Below are 26,449 nucleotides of genomic sequence, written 5' to 3'. Positions count from 1 at the left end.
ACAAGTTAAAAAGTAGCCTCAAACAAGCAAAAAAAAAAAAAAAAAAAAAAAAAAAAGCCTCAAATAATAAAATCTAAGTATAGATTTTGAAAGTACATGGCACTAGAGAGACAAAAATTAGGCTTTCCAAGAAATAATGGCCCTGGCAAATGCAGCGGACTTACTGCTAAGACCATACATTCTCAAATTATTCCTATTCTTGAGTAGATAAAGATGATATTCCAGGGCTCTAACAAAGAAAAATAAATCCTCTGTGGAAAACAATAAAGTGATTCACAAACTTTACAATTTTTCATATATAATCTCCAGCATTCAATCTAAAGTTACCAGGCATAGCAGGAAATGGGATTGAAGGGCTAAAATCCAAGAAAACAGACCACAGAAACAGCCACATGTTATCCAGATCTTAGAATTCTTAGGCACAAGCTTTAGAATAACTATGGCTAATACGTTTAGGAAAACAGGAGAAAAGATGCTGAACTTCGTTATAAAACTGGAATCAATTAAAAGACTATACATTGGGTACAGTGTACATTGCTCAGGTGATGCAGGCACCAAAATCTCGGAAATCACCACTAAAAAACTGTAATCAAATACCACCTGCTCTCCAAAAACCTATTGAAATAAAAATAAACAAAAGTAATCAAACAAAAATTTCATAACCAAAAATTAAATAACTGAAAAATTCAATAGATGGATGTAACAACAGATTAAACACAACTGAAGAAAGGAATAGTAAGATGGAAGCTAGATCAGTAAAAATTAACCAAACAAAAGATCTGAAAGGAAAAAAGATAAAGAATGAAAAATACAGAAAAAAATATGAGACACTGTAACATGGTGAAGAGTTCTAACAAGCATGTAATTTAATTTTCAGAGTGAAAGGACAGAGGAAATTGGGCAGAATCAATATTTAAAGAGATGCTGGTTGATACTCTTCCAAAATTAATGAAAGACATCAAGATAGAAATTTGGGAATCTCCACATGCCCCAAGCGAGATAAATACAAACACAACCATACCTAAGTACTCAGTAAAATAGTTGAATATTCAAAGACAAACAGAAAATCTTTAAAACAGCCAAAGGGTGGGTGGTAGAGATGGGGAGAACATTGCCTACAAAGGAGTGACAGTAAGTGTGATAGCTGATTTTTCAGGAGAAAATAATGGAACCAGAAGACAATGGAATGCCATCTTTAGTTTTTAATTTTTTTAACTTTTATTTGAGGTTCAGGGGTACATGTGCACGTTTGTCATACAGGTAAACTGCATGTCTTGGGGGTTTGGTGTAAAGCTCACTCAGGTAATAAGCATAGTGCCCATCATCTTTAAAATTTGAAAAAAACAGAATCCAATGAAAATATGGGTATTTATAAGGTAAAATAAATGAAAGTAAAATACAGTTACATTTAGACAAAAAGAAAAACCCTGAGAGAATACATTGCCAACAAATTAACACTAAGAACAATACGTTATAGGGAACTTTTAAGGCAAAAAAGGCAAAAAATTATTCAGATGAATGTATAGCTATGTAAGAAGAAATAAGGAGCACTAAAAAGTGTAAAAATAAATAAACAAATAAAAATACATTTGGGCTACTTAACACAACAATAATGCACTGTAAGATAAAAATATTTGTAGAACTAAAATATATAGTAATATTATTTTTTAAAAAAGGTCAGGAGATCAAATGAGATTAAAGTGTTATAATATCCTAGTACTATCCAAAAAAATGGCAAAATTAGTGCTATGACACCAAAGGAATGAAATAACCAAAACTGTCTCATCCAAAAGAAGACAAGAAAGGCAGGAGAAAAAGGAATATAGAAGAGAGAAAACACAGGTTTATATTTAAACCTGTTTAGCTATAAATGGGCTAAATAATCCCACTAAAACACAAGGATTGGGCTGGGCACGGTGGCTCACGCATGTAATCCCAGCACTTTGGGAGGCCGAGGCAGGCGGATCACGAGGTCAGGAGATCGAGACCATCCTGGCTAACACGGTGAAACCCTATCTCTACTAAAAATACAAAAAATTAGCCAGGCATGGTGGCGGGCGCCTGTAGTCCCAGCTACTTGGGAGGCTGAGGCAGGAGAATGGCATGAACCCGGGAGGCAGAGCTTGCAGTGAGCCCAGATCGCACCACTATACTCCAACCTGGGCGACAGAGCATTACAAAAAGGCTGAATGTAAAGCTTTAAACGATAAACCATATTAACTTCAACCAAGAAAACATGGCCATACATAAAGTAGGCAAGAATCATTATTAGTGATGAAAAGGGATGGTTCATAACTAGAAAAGGAACAACTTAACAGGAATATACAGCAGTTCTAAACTTGTACATACCTAGTAGCATAGTCTAAACACATACAAAGCCAAAACTCAAAGAACTAAGAGGAGTATTTTTTTAACCCACAATAATGGTTGGAAAATTTTAAAAATCTCTGTCTTTCACTGGTAGAACAAGTAGAGGAAAAAAGCATCAGTAAGGATATAGAAGAGTTGAACATTATAATTTTAAAACTCGACCTAATTGATATACATCTAACACTGTACCAAATAGCACTTCATTTCAAGGGTCAATTCAAGATTTATAAAAATTGACCATATGCTGAGACTTAAGCAAGTTTAAACACATCATGGTAACCTCATGGAAAAAGTGTAGAACGTATCTTAGAACATACATGAAAATCATTTCCTGATGGATTATAGATTTATATGCGAAAAGTAAAGCAGCTAAGTCTCTATAAGATATCAAGAGTATCTTCATGACTTTTACATAGATGAAAATTTCTTAAAGAGGATGTGAAAAGCAATACCAAAAGAATATCTCAGACTTTATTAAAATTAGGACTTCTGTTTATTAAAAGATAGGATCAAGACAATGAAAAGGGAAGCCATTAAGGAATATATTTGCAATCCATATATCTTACAAATGACTTATTGAGAATATATAGACTACTTTTGCAAATCAATAAGAAAAATACAAATAACCTAACTGAAGAATGAGTAAAAGATTTGAATAGGCACTCCACAAGTTGAAACCACAGTGGGATACTGTTATAAACCACAATTATATGTGATTTATAGATGACATTTAAAAAAACTGATAATACTAAATGTTTACAAGGATATGAAGGAAGTGTAATTTTTATACTCTCAGAGGAACCAGCACCAGCAAAACTTTGCTCATTGGTCTGAGTCCCAGTATGGCGAGGCTCCTCCCCTGGAGACGGTAGTGATAAAGGTATTCCTTCCGGCAGGTACTGCTCTTAACTATTGCCGTGTTTCCTTTTCCACCTTCTTCATCCTTTAATATCTGTTTAACCAATTCCCCATAATTAAATTATGTTAAAACAACTATGTGACATCTATGACCCAACAATTTAACTCCTAAGTAAATGTCCAACAGAAGTACATTCATGTGAGCACCAAAATGCATGTATAAGAATGCTGAATGCAGCATGGTATGTAATGCAAAAGTGCACCAATGGTAGAATGGATAAACTGTGGCATATCCATACAATGAAAAACTTCACTGCAATGCGAAAGAAAAAACTGTCATGGCACTGAGGGAAAGAAGGCAGGAACAAAGAGTACAATTTATAAGATTTTATTTTTATAAATCTCAGAAACAAGCAAAACCAATCTCTGAAGATAGATGAGCAGTAACTTTTGTGAGAATAATGACCGGGGAGACACAGAATAGTTTCTGGGATGCTGGAAACGTTCTATATTATCATCTTGGTGGTGGTCACATAGATGTGCTCACTTACAAAATATTAACCAACTGCCACACTTCGGATATGTGCCTTTACTATATATTTGATATGCTCCAGTAAAAATTTTTAAAATAAGACAAATTACCCAGGAGTAATCAGAAGTTTGTTAAATAGAGGGAACAAACCCCACTTCCTAATTTACAGATGAAGAAAGATGTACCGAGGGAAAGACTGCAACTTGCTGAATATCACGTGAGAAATGGCCACATCAGGACTAGACTCAAACCTCCAAGGTCCTACCACTATACTTCCTCCAAGGAAATGCTCAACACACATTCATGAAAAATATGACAGGGATTAAGAGTGGGGGCTCTGAAGTCAGAAGGATTCGGGCTAGATCCTCACTTGTTCCTGCCAGCTGCGCCTCTGTCACCTTTGTTGAATTATTTAACATTTCCTAAGTCTCTGTTTGTTCATCTGTAAAGGCAGAAATAGTACATTCCTCATAGAGTAATTGTGATGATCAAATGAAATAATAATAAGCTTGTCCCATGCTTAGCATGGTGTCCTGCACATAGGCAGTCCTCCAACATGTGCCACCATCATCATCAACATTACCATTCATGAAATCAGCTAAGAGAGGGAGACGATCAGATTATTTTTGGGAGGTAAATGAGTTCAATGGCTTCCTCAATTATTGAGGCTAAATAAGAATCCATCTTTCCAGTCCTTAAAAAAGCAACCCCTCAAAAGCTGTAGCAGAAATGTAAGGAATGAAATTCATTGACATAATGACACCAAGGCCCTAGATGCATTGTCTAAGGAAGAAATTATTTTCTGCAGAAGCTTCAAACCAGATGGTTATAAATGAGACTTAGCGCATGGGCATTACTTAATGACTAAATTTCTTTAACTAAAAATCTAATTTTATTATAGTATAAATCACACTTTCTTGAAGCAGGGAATTAATTTTAGATTTTTCATTCACTGTTCATAACCTTTCTACGAGCTTGATAGCCAAATCATTTAAAATGTCATTTAACCAATACAATACAACAGCTTTATTCCTCATTGTACCCTTCCTGAATCCATTATCTCTTGCTATAATGTAGAAGAACTTAAATAAAAAATTACCATTCTATAAAGCTGTATTTTACTATGCAGTTAAACTACACTATCTTTATTTTTGAATCAATATGAGTGCTGAGCAATATTTTTCATAATCCAAAAGCCGATTACAGATTCTCAGCTACCAAAAAACAGTTTCAAGGCTGCTGAAATAGTATAAATGAGCACTCTCAAATTCCACCCCTAGATCCATCCCATGTCTATCTTGGGCACAGGGGGTGAGGCTCTAGAAAAGAACGATGAAGCCCTGCCCCAGACCATAGTCACGCTTCCGCATCCATGCTCTCAGAGGTCCTTGGTTAAGGAGTAAGCCTCAGTCTGTCACCCAAAACATTATGGGATTCACTGGAAAAATATTGGCTATATGGGTTAAGAAAGTGAGGGATCAAAAGCATCCACACTGAGAAAAGAATGAAATGAAACAGTAAATGGAGTAGAGTTCAACGTGGCCCGATCTTCGTAGACAAAGCAGAAAGGAGTCTGCTGTACAAGGGGCCCAGCCTGAGGAGGTCCCTGTGCCAGTGCCCTGAAGATGGGCCCCTGACTGGCAGCACCTCCATCCAGCAGCAGAAGGGCTGAGGAAACCCCTGGCTTCAGAGTTCCTCGGGCCCAACTTCCTGAAGACACACAAAAGGAAGCCCACATGTTCAATTTATGAACCAATTAGTACAGATGAGATGGAAGCTTTGCCATGGGACTCATCGCTACTGAAATTTTGACGTCTAAGTTCTAAGTTTTTCATATCTGAGATGCTCTTAAAATGAGTGTTTCTTTAACAACCTTTCTTACAGTTTTTCACTTATTCACTTGAATTTTAAAAACTTGACTCTAAGCAGGTTCATTTTTGCTAGCAAGACACTATTCTGCAATTAAAATCTTCACTTGGACTGACAAAATACAGCTAAATAAAGTGGCGCCTTATGTAGCACGTATTCCACTGCTGGCTCCCACTTACTGTGCACACAGTAAGAGTTTTGCACACTTCATCTCATTTATATGGCTGAGTTAAAGGCAGAAGGAAAACTATTGAGTTGTTCTATTTCTCAGCACACCATGTCTGGGTCTTCAAAGCCAGAGAAGTTTAGGGAATTAACCCTAAACCCGGGGCTAGTTTGAAAGCCAAGCTGAATAATCCAGCAAAGAACAGGATTTTCTGGGGGGGGGGTCTAAACACCCCCTGCTTCCTCCAGTTATGCAGAGCCTGCTGCAGGTGCTCAAGAAAAACACCAAAGGGGTGCTGGCTCTTGAGAAATGCCACTTAATCGAAGGGTCAGTGTTCCCCTCCTGCACCACAGAGAACAGTGTCAGATGGCTCTGGGGTTAATGAGAGGTGTGTGTAGCCCTGGTGGATGGGCTTACTGCCTTAAAGGCCAGTCAAAGGTTGGGGAGGCACAGCCACCAACACTAAACCTTTAGGGGCTTAGACAGCTGAGGGAGTTTGATAAAGGCCAGGGGTCCCTGCACCTTTCAGCCAGCCCTGCCTAGGAGTTGCCCAATCAGCAGAGGTTGAGCTTGCCTTTCTCATCTTCCCAGGAGACCAAGTCTGAAGGGGAGAGGGCTGGACATGGCCATATAGGCAAAGAAAGTACAAGTCTCCTTTGAGCCCAGGAGTTCAAGACCAGCCTGGGCAACATGGTGAAACCCTATCTCTACAAAAAAATATGAAAATTAGCTGGGCATGGTGGTGCCTACTTGTAGTCCCAGATACTTGTGAGGCTGAGGTGGGAGGACACCGGAGCCCAGGGAGGTAGAGGTTGCAGTGAGCTGTGATTGAGCCACTGTGCTCCAACCTGGGTGATAGCGTGAGACCCTGTCTCAAAACAAACAAATAAAACAGTGCAAGTTTCCCCACTTTGGGGCTGAAACACAGACGGCACAGCAAGCAAGCTCTGTGTCCCCTCTATTGCCTATCTTACAATAAATGACAATAAATGGATCAATGTAAAGAAACCAGTGTTACACGGGGCTGGGAAGTCTAAAATAACTAAGCCAGAGAGTTTAAAGGGAGGTTTATCAAGACAAAAGGAAGAGATCATGTCAGACGACTTTTTAAAAATACCAGGGAAATGTCTTTACTGTTTAGGTACTCTTTTACTTTACTAATTTAAAAAAGAATCACCATGATAAACCCATCAATAGCTTCTTGTGGGGAGACCTGGGAATACCAACTTTATTACGCCCCTGAGGGCAAAGCCTCCAGTAGGTCTGAATCACCTGATTCTTTTCAGCAGCTGCTCCACCAGCTGCAGTCCTGAGGAAGCCACCGGATACTTCCCACTTTAGTTTGCCCATCTGTAAAAGGGGCAGACCCGACAGCCCAGCCAGGACAATTGAGGCGATGTCTCAGAAACATGGGCAGAGTCCCACAGAGAGTTCTGTCCAGGGCTTTCTGACGGGAAGCAGAGGGTGGTCAGTGAAGGAGAAAGCTGTGATACTCTAAAAAGAAATGGAATTAATGGTGATTACCAGACACTAGACAAAAAAGAAAGCAAAGGGATATGTGCCCATCTTCAGAAATTAAGATGATTTGGAAATATCATATGAGAATTTAAATTCTAGATATCATTTAAAGCTTTATGCTAAAGGTTATTCATTTACAACTTAAAAAGAAACGTTAGCCCTGAATTTAAGACAGTCTTTGATAGCAAATCCACCAAAGTGACAATATGAGTAAACACTCAGTTACATTTGATGAAATAAAAGTCAATAACTGATTGATCACTGCTCCTTGTTAAACACAGTCGCCTGCACACAGCCAGATTAAGGGACCAAGAAGGCAAGAGGGGAATTTTCTCATTGTATCTCTCAGACAACCCAACAAATTAAAAACTAATTAACTTTTTGATTTGGAAAGTAATCCACATCTCTCAGAATGAGTAATCACCATGTCCAAGACCATCATAACAGTTAGCAGCATGGGGCTGTAACTCAGCACCCCGAGGAATGACCTCATTAATATGTCATTGTTATTTCTACTGACACTAGCAGGGCTCGACCTAACACAGGCATTATCTGCAGAACTGCTTAACCACAAAAGCAATGGTCGTTACCAGATTGTAACCACAAGAGGGGTGTCCATCTCCCCCAGGGTCCACGTCTCTTTCATCTTTTACTGCAGCACAGGGCCTGGCATGGCATAGGCCCTAAACACATTCTATTGCTAGAATGAAATCAGATTATCCCAAGATCTCCGGGTAAGTATACGGAGGTGAGTGCAATTTCCCAATTCGCTCACGGAACACACCAACTGCCACTGAAGCCTGACATTCTCTACTTTTCCTTTTGTAGGTAAAGTTTCTACAGAAACACAAGGACAGCCTGTGATGCGGCCCTCATTCTGAGATGCCTCATGTCCACCAGCTGTCGGATCGAACAAGCTTCTTTCCTGCACTGACTTTATTCCAGGAGTCCATGATCCATAAGAAAATCATGACAGTCTTGTGGGTGTCTGGGGCAGGAGAGAGGACAGCAAGGACAAGTGGCTCTTGGGAGGAAAGGGGGCAGGAGTTCATGTTTAAATTATTTATGATACCCTCCATGAACCATCCAATAAATGATACAACTTAACATCCACCTGTTTAACATGATATTCCAATCTGCTACTTGTTTTCTTTCTGCCAACTGCAAGCCCAAGATGAAGTTTAGAATAACCTGTGCCTAGAAAACTAAAAGACAAAAAAGGAAGAAAGTATGCCCTCCAGCACAGTCCTCATGTCTGAGTCTATTTTTCATTCTTTGTTTTGAACATAGAGTTAGGGAGTCACAGATACAGACGGTCTGACATGAAGATGCAAAATGTGCCAGAGTCATGGTGGGGCCAGTGGTGATGGATCGGGCTGGAGCCTCTGAGAAGGTGAGCAAGCTGGGAAAGGCTGGCTGGGGGCAGGACTGGGTGCAAGTGGTGTCTGATCGGGATAAACTGAAAATACCCAAAGTGGCCAATGCTTAAGGTCAGGCATACCCTCTTCTCCAAAGGGACACCTGAAGACCCCTTAATCCAAGACTTCCCACCAGAAACTGTCATCTGACACAGCAATAGGTCCCCTCCCCTTGGATCTTCCTGCTAGCCAGTGTTCCCTCTGTCCTCCTGAGCATCTCCTCTGCCCCCTCTTCACTTCCACTCCCATCACTCACAGCCTCTGTGGGCTCAGCTTTGTGGATACCTTCTCACCAAGTCCTAGCTTGCAATTCCCACCTCCTTGACCCTCCCCAAGACCCTCAGCCCCATCACCCAGGGCTCTCAGCAGAGCTCTTGATGGGCCTCCTAAGCAATTCATTTCATCATCCCTTTGTCTGTTCATGTGTTCACTCATTCAATAGATATTTATTGTCCTGGAGATGTAGCAGTGCCAAGACAGCCGCAGCCTCAGTCCTTACGAAGCTTAGGATCTCACTGGAAGAGACAGGCAACAAACGAACAAACAAAGGAAATATAGAGAATATCTCATGCTAAGAAGCGCCATGGTGCAAAATGAAACAAGGAAGGGGATAGACTGCCAGAGAGGAAAGGCTTTGCTTTTTTAGATCAGGCGGTCAGGCCGGGTCCCTCCTGGGGGTTGGTACTGGAGTAGGTCTCTACTCCAATACCCAATCTGAGCACATTTGTCTGCTCAGGACTGTTCAATCCCTCCTGCCCACTCGGTGAGCCTCTCTCTTTACTGTCATCTCCCCACTTTGTAGCTGTGGCACCAGCAGTAAGAACTAGCAGGGGAAGCAGTGGAGGTCCTAGGGATGGCAGTAGCATCCCAGTGGCAGCTTCTATTTGCTAAGCAATTAGCCATGCCAGGCTCCATGCTGAGCCCTCTCCACACCCGCCTCCTTCAATCTTCACAGCCCCCAGAGGAACTTCCGACTCCTACCCACACCCACGAACCTCCACCATGCATGCCTTCCTCAGAATCTGGTGATTTTTGATTGCTGTCTGAATAAATAATTGGTTTGGGCTCCCACAGGCTTTTTGTACGGGGAGATAAATCCCCATACACACTTTGATTAGAAGGCACTTTCATTGTACCACTATAACACTTATATTAAAAATGGAACTTAAAGTAGTTTAAATTAAACGAGTTATATTTAATTAAAAAGCCTTTAAGGCACAATAAGACTGTTTTTCAATTTTCTTTTCCAACAGAGTCAAAAGGCAGAAAGGCCCCAGTGGTCAGCAGAGCTAGACTGGTGTTTACTTAGGACCTGGCCCATCCGAGGATCCCAAGGAAAATCCAGTTTTATTCCCTGTCCTCTTTCCGTTCCTTAGGTAGGATGCACCATGAGCTTCAGTTTCCTCGTCTGAAGTGGAGATTGAAAGGTGCTACTTATAAGGTTGCCGTGAGAAAGGAATGAGGGAGCATGCAGACAGCATGCAATGTCACTCCTCAAGTAGAGAAATACCTGCCCCACACGTGCCATGTCAGGAACCAGGCCAGCCTTAGCCACCCACACCTCCCAGGAGAGTCCTTATGCCTGGGCAAAGGCACAGGGAAGCTTTGTCCCCTACAGCCTGAATCAGCTCTTCCCTTGAGGAGTAGGTGTGAGAAAGACAATGAGGGCAGAAGTGGGCATTTTGCCTGCACTTCTCTCATAGGCTAACACAGCGGTTCTCAAATGGGGACATTTAAATAATCCAGAGTACAGGCCATACCCTAAACCAATTAAATCACAATCTCCAGGGGTGGGACACAGGCATCAGTACTTTTTAAAGCCACCCCAGTAGTTCTAATGTATGGACAAGTTTGGGAACCACTGGGCTAATCACGCATCTTAACACCTTACAAACTCTTGCCCCAGTGAACCTGGCCAGTGTGTGCACTGCGGTGCCCAGCAGCCTCAGACAGACCTCTGCAGGTGACAGCGGGCTGGCAGGGTTCTCCAGGTGCCCTGCTACTCCCACCTATGGAGAGGGGTGTCCCTTCATAACAGAGGGTATCAGCTGGGTGTCGCAGGCACAGAAACTACTGTAAACAGTGGTGCCAGTTTCTCTTTCCAGCAAGAGTCAGTGGAGTCAGGATGGCTTGGGCAGGCCCACACCAGCCTTCCATGAGGACCGATGCCAGCTCAGTATCCAGAACTCAGTAGGCACAGGTGGGAAGAGTAGGCTCAAGCAGCCAGGACCGAGTAGCCTCCCAGTGACAGGGAGAATGGGGTGACTGGGCTTGCAGTGCTCGAGCCACAAAGGGGTTCACCTGCACCCCAGACCCCCAGCACTGGGTCACCATATGCATGGCATTAACCTTCGGGAGCTTGTTTCCTCATCTGCAAAATGAGATAAGGTAGTGCCTATGAGACTGTGGTGAGAGCTGAGAGAGCAGGGCAAAGAGCACTCCATCTGGTGGCTGCTGTCCACTTGCCAATTTCCACCCACAAACAGCATCCTAGCTGTGCCCCCCAGCAATTAGCATAGCACCCAGCCTGGAAGAAGTATTCATCATTATTTCTGAGACTCTGGAGTGGGGAAAGGTCCACTAGTTCTACTGTGGTCAGTAAGCAACAGCTGGGAGACACAGGATGGGGGAAAGGCATCTGTTGGTACAGTGTCAACCCATGGGCCATGGCCAACCCCTGTCGACACTGCTCCCTCACACCTCTTCTTCCTTCCATGCTAGGCGCTCACCCATGACTTTCTCTCAGCCTTTGGGGCTGCCCATTGGCTCATTTGCTTCAACCCACTTGAATGCCAGGATGCCTTCCACTTGGTCTTCTGCAGGTGTAGATACCTCATGTGTCCTGGGCCCTGTATGTGCCTGGGGTATCCCTGTCCTGCCCATAGTGATTCTCTCCTCTCCTCACTCATGGGCAGCTCTGACCACTCACTAGCCATGGCCATCCCATAGAGCAGGGGTGCTCACCCACCTAGATGAAAGGGGCATACTCCGAAGGAGCCACCACGGCTCAACCAATCTTTAGTACCCAGTGTGCCTGGGGATGCCTGACACTCCCACCTCTGAGAAGGAGGCTGTCCCTCCATGGCAGCACCTCCAGCGGGAGCACATGAGCTTGCCTCTGGCCTCATCTCAGCAGCAATCCTGCTGCTCTCTCCAGCGGCCAGTGGAAGAGTCAGCAAACACCAGCACATTCCCACTGGGTTTCCTGACCCTCCAAAAGCCCTGTAACCATCTTGGTTGCCAATGCTGGGAATCTTATCTCCTCCTTAAGATCAAGGCCCCAGAACCTTGCTTCTGAAAGGGAGACTGCTGTGGTCAACTCTTAGGAATTTCCCAAGGCCAATTCTTAAAAGCAGAAACAGAGACCACCACACATCACACACTTAGTCCTCCATCCAGAACTGACACCCACAGACACTGCCCTCACTGTCCCATGTGAGGGCAGTAGCTGGCAAGTGCCCACTGGAATCCTGGAAGAAGTGCAAGGAAATAGCCAAAGGAATGTTAATATGTTAATTCTCAGAGGTTCAGTGGCTGCCTGATGGTGAAAGAAGAGAAACTGTGGGGGAGGAGGGTCAATAGGGGCAGAACTCATCTCTCCCCACAGAAGGTCAAGAGGCCCCCCACAGCCCAGCCCCAGGAGACCACCACAAACTCTGCTGCCCTCCAGGAGGAGGGATGCCTCCTCTGATGTGATGTTGTCTGCTTTGACCTTCCAAAGCTCAATGTCATCAAATGTCCTTTCCCTAGACTCAAAAATATGTCCTTGGGGATTAGAGCACGATACTGTGGTTAGGAATACGTGCCAGACAGTCAGAAAGCCAGGTGCAAACCCTGGCTCCACCACTTACTATATGGGAGATCTCAAACAGCTCACTTATCTTGAAGCCTCAATTTCCACATTGTGTAAAATAAACAAATGAATAGTACCTCATAGACTCTCTTTGAGAAGTAGTGAATTAATCCACTTAGTGCTTTGGCAAAAATGAAAGCTGTTTATTAATTCTATCATTATCAGTAGCTATGGAATTAAAAGAAATTCATATTAGGAATGAGAATTCCTATTGGGAATCTCCTATTTATTTATTTATTTATTTATTTGAGACAGAGTCTTACTTTGTCACTCTGTCACCAGGCTAGAGTGCAGTGGCGCGATCTTCCTCTTTATTCTTATAAGAGAAGGATAAGAGGAGCCATTCAGAATTCCAGCCCAGAGCTCCAGAAGACACTGCCCTCTTTCTTCCTCACCCTAGAGATGTCCCTGGTTCCCTAGCCCTCTCTATCTAACTCTTGGCTACACAGAAGAGACATCACAACAAAAACCAAATTTTTAATGCAAGAAGACTTTGTACCTAGACGGGAGCAAAGCTGAGATTCAGAACTGGTGAGGTGGGGAGTGCATCTATCGCATCTTGTCTTCCATGATGAGAGGCCAAATTATCCCACAGCAGCTTAACTGCTATTTTGCTTGTTGGATTTAGCAGGGTGGTCAACCTTCTAAGAAGAGGCGTTCGGTCAAGCCATGACTCCCCTCCCATGTAACCCCTCTTTCTTCCCAAGAATGATTCCACCTAAATCTCAAAGCAGCTGCACTGAGGAGCTCCCATAGCCACAGGATATGTATCTCTGGAGTCACAGGACCACAACTGAGCACCAAAGCCTGCTCCCCTTTAGTGAGTTTGATGGGTCAGGCGTGGACACAGGCTGCCTTAGCCCATTTTGTGCTGCGATAACAGAATACCTGAGACTGGCTACTTTATAATGAACAGAAATTTATTGGCTCACAGTTCTGGAGTCTGGGAAGTCCAAGATTGTTGGGCTGGCATTTGGCAAGGGCCTCCTTGCTGCTTACTCCCATGGTGAAAGGTCAAAGACGAAAGCAAGAAGTCCAATTCCCAGCCTCAAGCCCTTCTATAATCGGCATTCCTGAGGGTGGAGCATGGAGCCTTCATGACCTAAACACCCCCATTAGGTACCATCACCCAACATTGTGGCATTGGGGATTAAGTTTCCAACACATGCTTTTTGGGGAACACATTCCTACCATAGTACCCTAGGAGCCAAGGGCACTGGCACCAGGATGGAGGGGAGGGCCAGGGTAGTGACTGGCAAAATGCAAGTCAGCCTGTGGAGGCCATACTTATTTTACAGCCCGTCTGCAGGGACATCCTAGGAATGGATAAGTTGGGTTCCCCAGCTGCCCAGCCACAGACGGGCCAGGTTGGTAAGGTAGGGTATGGAGAGGGTGCCGACAAGACAGGGAGGAAGGTAGGCAAGCAAAGCAGGGGCGCAAAGATTTAACAGCACAAGGAAGGCCTTACTGCCCCGGGCCAACCCCTGCTCTGAAGATCCAAAAATGCAACTCCATAAAATGCTCCATGTCTATATAAACTTGGCTCACATTTCTCTGTGTGCTTGTTGAGGGGTTTGAGGCTGGCTCTGCAGCCTTGCCAACTGTCCTCCACCTGCAGTAACCTCCTGCCACTCCTTTTTTTTTTTTAAATTTATTTATTATTATTAAACTTCAAGTTGTAGGGTACATGTGCACAACGTGCAGGTTTGCTACATATGTATACTTGTGCCATGTTGGTGTGCTGCACCCATCAACTCGTCATTTACATAAGGTATAACTCCCAATGCAATCCCTCCCCCCTCCCCCCTCCCCATGATAGGCCCCGGTGTGTGATGTTCCCCTTCCCGAGTCCAAGTGATCTCATTGTTCAGTTCCCGCCTATGAGTGAGAACATGCGGTGTTTGGTTTTCTGTTCTTGTGATACCTCCTGCCACTCCTTCACAAGAACCACCCAGCACTGCACCCACACCCTCCCCTCAGAGCCCCTGGAGGCCTCCTCATCCTCTTGGACCTGCCTCCTGGCCACAGGCAAATGGACCTGGGAAGATATTGCCCCAAGCTGAGCCAATAAGGCTCTGCCCCTTGAGAACCTGAGGACACAGACAGACCTCAAATGAGACAGTCTGGGGCCCAAAGCTGCAGCAAGGGCTATACTCAGAGCTCCCTGGAAAGACCAGTCTCTGGAGAGAACAGGCAGAGGAGGGAGAAATGGAGAAAGGAGACAGTGTGGCTCAGAAGGGAGTTGGAAGACAGACTGCTAATGCCTCTAAGCCTGAGCCCACGAGGGCATCCTGCCATTGGCTTTGGGAGAAGATCTGGGGCCTCATGACAACCCTTCTTTGTACATGAGCATCTTAGCAGGTGATTCTGCTGCTGGCCACCAAAAGGTCCCTGATGAATCCCCTGGTCCACAGTCCCAAATACTCACCTTAACCAATATCTTCAGTTTTCCCCTCCTGCTAGATATGGCCCTATTCCGCCCTACACCTAGACTCAGAGGGTTCCTCCTCCTTAAATACTCTAATACTCTGCCCAGATCTTGGTCTTCCTCTCCAAATACCACTGCCTCCAAGAGGTCCTTCCCAATCCCACCTTCCACGCAGCACGTTTTTGTGCTAAATTCTCACGTCACCCACGGTTTGGCCTGTGCAGCTAACTAAACATGCTCTGTGCTGCATTCACCATTCACCATGCGCTCACCATATTCTTAAAGCTGTTTGTGATTATTTTTTCTTCTTTCTCATAATCCCATGGTGAAATATCAGACAAGAATTTCTTGTACAGTGCAGTTCATGATCATCTTTACTTGCAACACAAGAACAGTCATTTTGAATAAATTCAGATTTAAATTACATATACCATTCTTATCTGGAATGGATAATGAATCACAGATATTTTGTTCCAGTCAGCATGGTCATAAAAGTGTTTTTGTTCCTAAGAATTACTGTACAACTGGTGCTATGGTTTGGATGTTTGTCCCCTGCCAAACCTCATGCCAAAATTTGGCCCTCACTGTTGGGGGTGAGGCCTAATGGGAGGTCTCTGAGTCATGGAGTTGGATCACTTAGGAGTGGCTTGGTGCCATCCTTGCAGCAATGAGTGAGTCCTACCCTACTAGTTCCCAAGAGAGATTGCTTTTAAATAGAGCCTGGAACCTCTCACTCCCACCTTGCTTGCTCTCTTCACCGTGTGATCTCTACACACACTCATTCCCTTTAACCTTCTACCAGGAGTGGAAGCTTCCTGAGGCCTCACCAGAAGCAGATTCTGGGACCATGCTTCTTGTACAGCCTACAGAGCCATGAGTCAAATAGACTTATTTTCTTTATAAATTACCAGACTCAGTTATTCCTTTATAGCAACACTAAATGGGCTAAGTCAACTGGCTACAATCAACTGGACCAGGATGGATACGTGGACCAAGGTGCAACTCTACAGCAAGGAATAAGACCTCCAGTAGGACAGTTTTGGCCACTGGGGTGGTAGTGTCACATGCTGCAGTACCCTAAGCAAGATAAAGGATGACAGAGGAAGCTGGGAGTCTCTAAGTGTCATCCACACAGGATACACACAGTGCTGAATGCAGCAGCCCTGTGGGTGTCCAGAACCTCAACAGTCCCCTTCTTCACCCTCTTTCAACACCACCCCTGGCCCTGAAACTTGTCCACCAGTAATAATGAACACCACATCCTTTATACTACCAGCCCAAGTCCTCTGAGGGGAGGTTAGGCATCACTGAGCCAACAAGAACACAGCCATATCACGTGGAACCACTTCAGGGGAGAGGTCCCAGAGCAGTACAGGCTCTGGTGGATGAGTTTTGGGAGGGAGTGTTGAAGGATGGTAAAGGAGGGGCCTGGTGGAGGTTCTGGACACCAGAGGGATGCTGCATTCAGCATTACGTCCATCCTATACAGGTGACACCTAGAGACTTCTGGCTTCCTCCAGCCCCTAACCCACACTCTTGAGGACTTTAGAACAGCTGAGCCAGGGGCCAGGACAAATCTGTGACACCAGATGTGCTATCAGCCACATGCACCTGGGTGGGGAATGTCTGGACCATGAGCACAAGTGTCTAGCCCTGGGACCAGGCATGGGAATTGGGGAGGCACATAGACTTCCTTCTTTATTAACATGTACTTCTTTCTAATAAAGATGTACTTCCTTATTACTCAATAAATATGCCCGCTTTTCTTTAGGCTAAAGGTGAGAACTTAATTTAATCATTATATACAGACTAGAAAAGATTATTAACTAATGTAGGTGTTTAATCACTTCTGCTAACTTGGAATCCATTCTGAAGCAGCTGATTGCTCCTACCTCCCATCCCCACCCCAGTGGTCCTCCAGCCTCAAGGATGGAATCACAAATCCCATTTCTCTTCAGCCACTTAGCCAGCCTTAGTACAAGGCCAGGCACACAGCTAGGTGCTCAGCAGATGTCTGTTGATTACTAAGATTTAAGTCAACCAGATGTCCCGATTGGCCAAGCCAGTCCAGGGCTCAGAGACCCTCTAGGTAGGGATACAAGAAAGTCAAATGGTAATTTCTGCTTCAGGACACAAAGATATGATCCTAAGTCATACTGCCAGGCATGAACACTCAAGCATGAAGCAGAGAAGCCTACTGTTTTTGTTTTTATTGAGACAGTCTCACTCTGTTGCCCATGCTGGAGTACAGTGGTATGATCTTGGCTCACTGCAACCTCTGCCTCCTGGGTTCAAGCGATTATCCTGCCTCAGCCTCCCAAGTAGCTGAGATTACAGGTGTGTGCCACCATGCCCAGCTAATTTTTTTTTATTTTTGGTAGAGACTGGGTTTCGCCATGTTGGCCAGGCTGGTCTCAGACTCCTGACCTCAGGTGATCTGACCACCTTGGCCTCCCAAAGTGTTGGGATTACAGGCATGAGCTACTGCACCCGGCCAGAAGCCTGCTCTTCACTCTTCAAATGCTAATATGAGAACAGCAGTAACAACCAAACAGAAAACAGCAGAGGAGGAGGAGGAGGCACCATGGGGCATATTTTAGAGCCACTCCAATTAGAGTATCTGCCTGGCAGGCCTCTCCCGTTCGACACCTCCCGGCATCCCCACATGAAAGCCTACTTACCTGGTATGGACACTCAAAATGTGGCATCAGCAGAACCAGCAGAAACTTGACGTCTTTTCTACAGAGACCAAAGTTTTCAAGGACGTTTTAAATGCAAGGCCAGAAAGGGAAATAAATGGAAAAAGACTTCTGTTCTCTTTATTTAGACAGCAAGCTTTAAATGACAGCAGAGCTCAAACAAGCTTTCAGTTCAATTGTCCTAAGACTGGCATTAAGGAAAGCCATCAAGGGTCTTATACCTACTTAGTGACATTTTAAAAGAGAAGTTCTGCTCCTTTCTTCCCCCTATGGAGATGGCTGGCAACCACCTACCCCGGAGCCACAGACTATTTCTACTGACCCTGAAAATTCTAAGCACAAACAAAGCATCCTGCATTTGTTTGACTTTACATTTCACTCTGCGGGTTCATGCTTTTGGCAAGGGTCTGGCTGGCTGCCAGTGATGCTGGCCTCTGCAGAGGAAACAGAGCCAAGCAGGCCCTCAAAGTCATTCTAGGAAGGAGATGGCAACTGAGTCAGGGTCCCACCTGTTCCTACACACAGCCCATAGGACTCTCTGAAGCCTCTCCTGGTTCAAGAAGAAAGTTAAGAAGATTTGAAACTGATGGGATTCTGCCAGAAGTGGCCAAAGGCAGTCCAGTGACTATTTCCTGGGATTTCTTATGCAAGGGGTCCCAAAACTCAAAACACCTTGTCCAAACCCCATATGATGACAAAATGAATAGTACAAGATGGCTGACTCATTCACTTATTCAACAAATATCTGAACATCCTGCTGTGTGCCAGGCTTTCTGGACACTGAGGATATAGGGCCCAGTCCCAAGATATTTACCACTCCACTGAAAAGAGGACCCTCCCACCCTGAGGGCTGCCTTGCTACATGGTATGTGGCCATGGCCAAGAGTGACAAGAACTGCAGCAACTGAAGTTGACATATCAGGCTGTGGCTCACAAAGGGCACACAATCTTCTTGACAGCCACCGACTAAGGTTCTGGGATGACAATCACAAAACCACAGCTCTGACTGCCATGTTCTGTGGAGGCAATCTGTTCCGGGCACCTCATGTACCATCTTAGTGCTCATGACAACCCTGAAAACAGTACTGTTATCGCCAGCATTTCAGTTGCGGCAAACCTAAAGGCTGGAGAGGGCGACTCCCTTAGCTCCACACCTGGCAAGGGAACAAACAGATTTTAGCCCCCAGGCCCTCTGAGTTGAGGGTTCACTAGAAGCAAAGGCAGGGCCGGGGATGCCTAGGCAGCAGCACAGACAGGTGGCAGGCAAAGTGATTTAGCCTCAACAGGAAAAATCAACTATGGGGTTTTAAAACAACAAATACCCTGGAGGAGAAAGTGGCAACATAAAACACATGAAGTGAGAGTTCACAGGGTTCCATGGCGGGGAAAGAGGACAGCAGCCATTTCTCGCAAGAGCCTAGAGAGCCACGCACATCAGCCTGTCTACACTGAGAGCTAGCCCTGCCACCAGCCAAGCAGGCCACCAGAAGCACTGAGGACTTTCAGCCTGAGCAGGGGAAGAGGTGTCCTCTGAAAAACAGGCCATGCTTCAGGGGCCCAGGCCCCCAGCTGGGGCTGAAGCCTGGGTTGTGCTGGGGGCGTCTGTCACCTCTGAGGCTAGGCCAACTCCCTCACAGGTGGGGAGGCGCTTCTGTCAGTTGCATCACAGGCTCGCTGGTGGTCTCACTGATTCTCTGGAAAGGGCTTTTGCAAGAAATAGAATATGACTTCCCTTCTCAACTCTTAAAAAGAAAAATGCACACACAGTTTTCAATCCAGATCCCAAATAACATGAAACCTTAACCTTCAAAGTATTTTAACAAAAGCAACAGTGGCAGCTTCCATCTCCAGCTGAACCCTCCAGAAGGGTTTCGATTTGTACCTGAGGCCCTCTTGGAACAAACAAAGAAAAACCAAGGGCTCAGTGTCTAGATGCAGCATCAAGTAGGTAGACAGGTGCTACCTTAGCCCAGTCCCACCGACCAGTCCCACCCACCAAGGGAAGACAATTCTCTCAGGGTCTCCTGACCAACGCCAGCAGCAGCAGCAGCACCAGCTCTCCCCACCCCAACCCCTGTGCAAGATCAAACTGAAACTCACCCTGTGATTGAGGGAAGACCCCAGCCCTGCAGGCCACTCACACTCATTCTTCACCTCCGCCAAGAGCACACACTCCTGGCAGGAGTAAAACAAGGCTGATTTTTATTAGGAGGAAAGAAATTGGGTTTCTCTTGTTCCAGACCTTCCTGACTCAAGGGAATGCCCCAAAGGATGGCTACTCATCAAGAGAGAGAGGCGAGGCTGATGGACAGATGGCTTCTCAGCCACTTGGCCACACTTCCTCCCCTCAACACCAATGTGCCAGCACCCACCACAGTGTCCTCAGTATTGCGTGCTCAGAGCACTGGACCCATATCCTCCCACATCCTCCATGTCTAGATCTAGTATGCTCCAACTCCCAGGTGGCTGGTGACAAGACAAACCCCGGGAGCCAGTGGCAGAGACCACGGCCATGGAGGCAGAAGGACAATGGCTCTGGCTTGGCAGCCCCGAAGAGTAAAGCCCACTCATTGGGCCCTGTTAGATCCTGCCTGACACAAGGACGACATTTACTTCCATCCAAATGGGAAGCAAGAGCAATAACCCACAGGGCATAGGCGATAAATCAAGCAGATGATTGGGACTTGGCAGATCTGTGCTGCCAACTCCCCAAAAAATGGAAATTGGAGCCCCATTTACAATGCATGGCCTGATGTCCTGATTACAAGGGTGGGAAGTTTCCTAGAGGAGTATAGATTATTTAGCAACAGAGGCATAAATAAAGTAGTTAGATGAGTAAATGCTAAATTAAGAGGAAGAAAAATAATGGTTTTCTGTGAACTCATAAATGCTCATTTTCCTGGGTCACAGAACTTTTCAGGGCCAATTAAAATTCTGTCAACTATGATCTCAAAATACTAAAGAGGCACACAGTGCACTAACTGGTACAGTGTGGAAGGGCTGGCTGGGAGCAGTGGAGAGAACACAAAGAACAAAGACAGTGACTTTCCCTGTTCAAGGATAGAGAGAAAAACAAGACTCCAAAACAGCGCACCAACGTAGCAATGCTCATCCCCAAAACAGGCTGGCTGGCCCTGGGGGCAGAGAAGGGACAGGATACCAGTAAGGGAGCCACGGTGGTGGTGAGAGGTGAGTGTGTTGTTGGTCCTTGGAGCAGGGGGTGTGGGCTAAGCCTCAGCATTTAAACTCACCTCTCTCAGAATTTAAAACCACCTACAGACAAGCCAGGGAGGAACCACGGGTTGTGAGAGCTAGAGTTACCTGTCCAGCTGCTTGAAAACAGGTGAAAATGACCCTAGAACCAAGGTTGTTTAAGTTCATCTTTCCCATCACCTACCTGCCCCCTAAGCGAGTCTCATCAAGCTATTTTCCAGCATGACTGCAGCCTGCCCATTTCTCTCCTTTTCCTGACTGCAGTCAGCATCATCATGTCAGCAAAAACTAAAAAATGGCCAGGGTCAATCCAACTGGGACTCTCCTTGCATGTGTGCACGGGAGGAGGCAGGAGGCTCCTCTAAGGCTTTTCTGCCCAGTGTCCCCTGGGATCTGAAGTATCAGCATCACCTGGAGCTCAGAATCTTGGGACCCACATCAGATTTGCTGCATCAGAATCTGCATTTTAACAAGATCCCAGACATTTCACAAGCACATTGCATCTCAAGAGGTGCTGGAGCAGGGTACAGCACACCCCATTCTATAATTGGGAATGGGCTCATCCCTGAGACCTTGGGAGGTTCTGCTACCATTGTTTGCCTTGAAAATTATGAATGTACTGATAACATCTACAAGTGGGAGGTTGTGCCCTGCCAGTTTTACCTGAAAAATGAATATCCACATCCTCTGACTCAGAATAATCAGCAGAAAGCCCTGGCTAAGTGTTGGGGACCCAGAGAAGCAGCCCCCACGTCAACCAGCACCGCACCTGCAGAGGAAATTCTGGATCCTTTTGAAAGGGGTATGTGGTTTGGTTATCCCAGGGCTCCACAGCCCTAGGCAGAAGACCATTCTCGTCTCTTGCTGAGAGACCTTGCCCAGAGTCTCATCTTCTTTGAAAGCAAGTCAAATGCTAGAATTTGCAATGGTGAGTATCACAAGGGTGATGTGGCAGGAAAGCCATGAGAGATGCACACATACTGCAGGTGAGGCTTAAAAACACCCAGCTTGGACCCCCGTTGGTTCACAGGAAAGAAAGAGTTTCTTTTATTTATGCCCACAAACCAGCTGAGGGCCAGGGTGAGTAGAGACACCAACGGGCAGATCTCAAACCCTACAGATGATCAGCTGTTCACCAGTAATCAGTCAAAGAGCACAGTCAGGGTTATAGGTGCTGGGGAGAACTTTATCAGAAAGGGTGATTGGGGGTGAGGGGCACTAGTGTTAAGACAACCAATACACAAGAACAGTGAAAGTGTTTTGGAAAAATCAATGCTCAGTCTTCGCAGCCTAAGTACTACTGAATGCCCAGCCAAGGCATAACGAAGCCACAGAGCATCTAAGGACGCTGCAATTTGAGGTTGCCCTTGTGGGGATAGGAGTGCCATGCCTGTCGTCAACACTTGTAGCAAGGGGAAGGGGCCAGGCAGTCAGGGTAGGATCAATGCTGTCTTAGGCTGACCCCTGAGGTTAGGGAGGTGGGGAGTCATGTTTAAGTTAGCTGACACCACTCCACATATTTCTTCTGCAAAGACTTTACTTTGAGAGAATTTGCAAATGCTGAAAACCCATGGAGTCTGAGCTCAAAACCTATCTCTGGTCTATAAGCACTGAGGCATATGAGGTGACAATTTAAGAAGGAATCAATATTAACATGTACAGGTATATAGTACCTGACTATGTATATGCCATGGGTAAGAGTCATTTAGAAAAAGTTCAGTAAAATGCATGAAAGATATATAAGACCATGTAACGGCTACCATTCAATCCCAGAGCCCAGCAAATGGGTAAGATGCTGGTGCTGGAACACAGCACCCAGGACCCAAAAGTGGGGGGCTCCCACAATAGCACCCCAGCCCCAAAAGTGGGGTGGCTCCAATGGCAGCACCGAAGCCCCAAAAGGGGAGGTTCCCGCCACAGCACCCAGGCCACAAAAGTGGGGGGCTGCCACTGCAGCACCCAGGCCCCAAAAGTGCCTCCCACAAATGCCTATTTCTCAAAAGCAGGTCTGCTCTTTGGAGGCTGCTACCATATCACTTCTCACCCCTTCCTGGTTCCTTGGTTCCCCCCGAAATATAAAATTCTACCAATATTGATTTTGCTACTATATTTATCTTGACCAGCGTACAGATAGTCCCTACTTAGGTTTGGTTTGACTTAGGATTTTTCAGCATGAGGATAGTATGAAAATGATATACATTCAGTAGAAATTGTACTTTTAAGTGCCCATACAACCCGTCTGTTTGTCACTTTCAGTACAGTATTCAATCAATTATATAAGATGTTCAACATTTTATTATAAAATAGTTTTTGTGTTAGATGATTTTGCCCTAAGTGTAGGCTAATGTCAGTGTTCTGAGAATGCTGAAGGCAGGACAGACTAGGTTATGATGTTTGGTAGCATAGGTGTATGAAATACATTTTTGACCTATGATGTTTTCAACTTACAGTGGGTTTATTTGGATGTAATCCCATTGTAAGTCAAAGAGCATCTGTGTAGGATAAAGGGGGGGATATAACAACATTTCATTATTTCAATAAATTGTACCTCTCAGAATTGTTTCCTCTGAATTGAGAATTCCATTAGTATTCTAGGGCACGTTCTGCCACTCCACTCTTACGAAAGAGGCACTCCACCCAGCCGTATTTCTTTTTATCTATGTCTGTAAAATGGTAAACTCCTTGAAGCTATTTCCACTGCAGTCTCTGTACATAAAACAATAATTTAACACTTGCTATAATTGCTTTAAAAATATGCGCGCACACACTCGTTGGTCATTTAATTCTTATTTACCCTTAGGTCATTCAAGTAATTGGTATAATAACTTTAAAGGTAAATCAAATCTTATTAATGCTTTCTAAGTACTTTAAAAATCTTAAGTCAATGAGTATTTGTGTGAAGTACTACTACCAGAAAGAAACATACAGAAACAGTTTAATATCTGGTTCCTAAAAAAGGTTTTTGACTTATTTAGAGTCTCAGGAAACTCTGCTGGTTTTGATTCTTCCAGGAAATAAGACTGTCTGAGGAAACTGCTAGAGGAGTTTAATATGGTTTCGACTGTGAGTTATCGATACATTAAAAGCTACAATTCAAATAAGAAACTACCCAGAAACTATAACGCTCAAGGACTATCTTGGATATTAGGATGCAAGCCTGTCTGGCCTGCAGGCTGCTCACAGATTGGCTGGGGAAACCATCCGCTTCCCCAGTGGGAGTGAACCCGCTGTGCAGGGAGGTATGCCCTGCGCTGAAATATCTGATGGTCTGGTCTCAATTTTGGAAGCACCAGAGTGACTTTATGACCAGGACCAAATGTCACACAAATATCGATTGGCTTAAAAATGCATTGAACCTCTATTTTGCTTATAAAATTATTAGACATTGTGAGGAAGAAAAGATAAATAAGATAGGCTCCATCCATATGCTAACATAAATATAAAAGAGTAAGAAAACAAAAAGAGAGAGGAAGGACTAAGAGTTCAGAAAAAGAGACCAGGTGTGACCAAGAGCGGTCAAAGAAGATTCTAAAGAAAAAGTAAGAAGCAGAGCTGGGCCCTGAAGGAGGAGGAGAGTCACGTGTAGAAAGGAGAGACATAGAGAGAAGAAACAGCGCGCCCCGCAGGAGGCCCCTGGTCAGCAGGGCCGTGGGGGTGCATGGAGGGATGCACAGGGTATGAGCAAGGGATGCAAACCAATCCACTAAAATAAGTGCTCCACTCTCTGTTTTCTTTTTTTTCCTTCAGGTTTTTTCTTTTTCTTTTTTTCTTTTTTCTCAGACATAGTCTCACTCTGTCACCCAGGCTGGAGTGCAATGGTGCAATCATGGCTTGGTGCAGCCTGGACTTCCCCAGGCTCAGGTGATACTGCCACCTCAGCCTCTCGAGTAGCTGGGACTACAGGAGTGCACCACCACACCCAGCTAATTTTGTATTTTTAGTGGAGACAGGGTTTTGCTATGTTGCCCAGGCTGGTCTTGAACTCCTGGACTCAAGTGATCTGCCCACCTCGGCCTCTCAAAGTGCTTGGATTATAAGTGCTAGCCACCGTACCTGGCAGTGTTCTGTTCTCTGCAGCTAAACATTTAACCTAGGCCATCCTATGCCCTAGGTCCATTCCCATTATCATCTCATTTAATCACTGATAGAAACAGTTTCAATGATTAGAAGTTACAATATTGCAAAAACAAAAGCTATAGCAAAAAACTATATATATGATCAATAGGGCAATAGTTCCTGTGGTGCAGAATCTACACAGTCATCACTTTCCTTTCCTAAAGCAGCAACATTCCTGGACTTGGAAGACAAAAGCTACCCTGGAGTGGGGGTTGCAGGGAAGCAAAATAACAACCCCCAAAAAGCGTTACTTCCTCCCAATGACTGGCATGTGCTCCTTCTTGTTGACACACAAAGAAGTAGGGTGTTAACAGCTAAGATAAAGAGGCCCTGGGTTGATATTAACTTACCTTCAACTTACCTCCAGCTAAATCCCACCTTAATTGACTTGACACTTTTATTTGAAATAAGTGGTTTAAAACAGTGAGCTGATGAGCCCCAATAGTAGGAAGACTAAGCTTTACTGTGTGTTTGTCTGTTTGCTTTGCTATTAAATATTCAACAATATATGTGTAGGATTTAAGTGATCATTTTCTCTTCGTATGGATATGAGTGTGCTGATAAAGCCATTCCCATAGGGAACTGCTGTTCTCACCAGCAAGCCAACCTCCAGACTCTTTCAGAAGAGCATTAAGTCGCGTCCTTCATGGATTTAGATGGCAGAGATAGTGTTTCTATTTAATCATCTGCTCACCACAAAAGGAAGGCACACTAACTTCAGCAGGAAAAGTGTACATTAAATTACTTCTGAAGCTCCCCAAAGATTAAGGCTGGTAGTTTTGGGATTGCATTACAATTAAGTAATAATGAAAGAGAAATCATGTCTTTTGATCAAATAATGCATTAATCCTACCCTACACTGAGTAACCTTATTCACTCTCCGGGAATGTTGACTTTTTGAGGTAATTTTTATTTCTCATTCTGCGAGACAGGAAACAGGGACAGAGAAAAAGAGAACTGCAGGCATCAAGGAAGACAATGGGAGGAAAAGCACCCTGGAAAGCTCCCTATTAGGAATGAGTATTCGTCACAGCATAGAGAAAATCCCAGGTGGTTTTAATGGAAGGGTGAAGCCATTTCTTAAGGGTCAGCACACACAAAGCATTTTCTGCAGAAAAATACATTTTGCCCATGAACCCCAAATTCATGGGATCTATTACCTTGGGCAGGGCCAGGCTGCAGCTTAGGAATCCTCTTTACTACTTAAGACCAGGGTTCACTAAGCAATTAGCAGAACATCCAGACTCTCCAGGGAGGTATTTGAGAACAAGTTTTTCAAGCACTTTAGAAGCATTTATATATACCTAACATGCCATTAATCATTCTTATCTGTTCATTAAAGCACTCCCCCTTAGGACCTCCACTTGCCAGTTCTTTCTCAGCCTGGTGCTTTTTATCTATATACCTGA

General features: G+C 44.7%; 1 protein-coding gene across 3 annotated transcripts in view; it reads right to left on the bottom strand.

Moving 5' to 3' along the window:
* FSTL4 (follistatin like 4) overlaps positions 1 to 26,449 on the bottom strand; it is a 424,691-nt gene that overhangs the window by 381,790 nt on the left and 16,452 nt on the right. The window lies entirely within an intron of this gene.

The sequence above is a fragment of the Chlorocebus sabaeus genome, chromosome 23, assembly GCF_047675955.1.
Source record: "Chlorocebus sabaeus isolate Y175 chromosome 23, mChlSab1.0.hap1, whole genome shotgun sequence".
Classification (NCBI taxonomy): Eukaryota; Metazoa; Chordata; class Mammalia; order Primates; family Cercopithecidae; genus Chlorocebus; species Chlorocebus sabaeus.
This window is presented reverse-complemented; position numbering and strand designations above follow the sequence as displayed.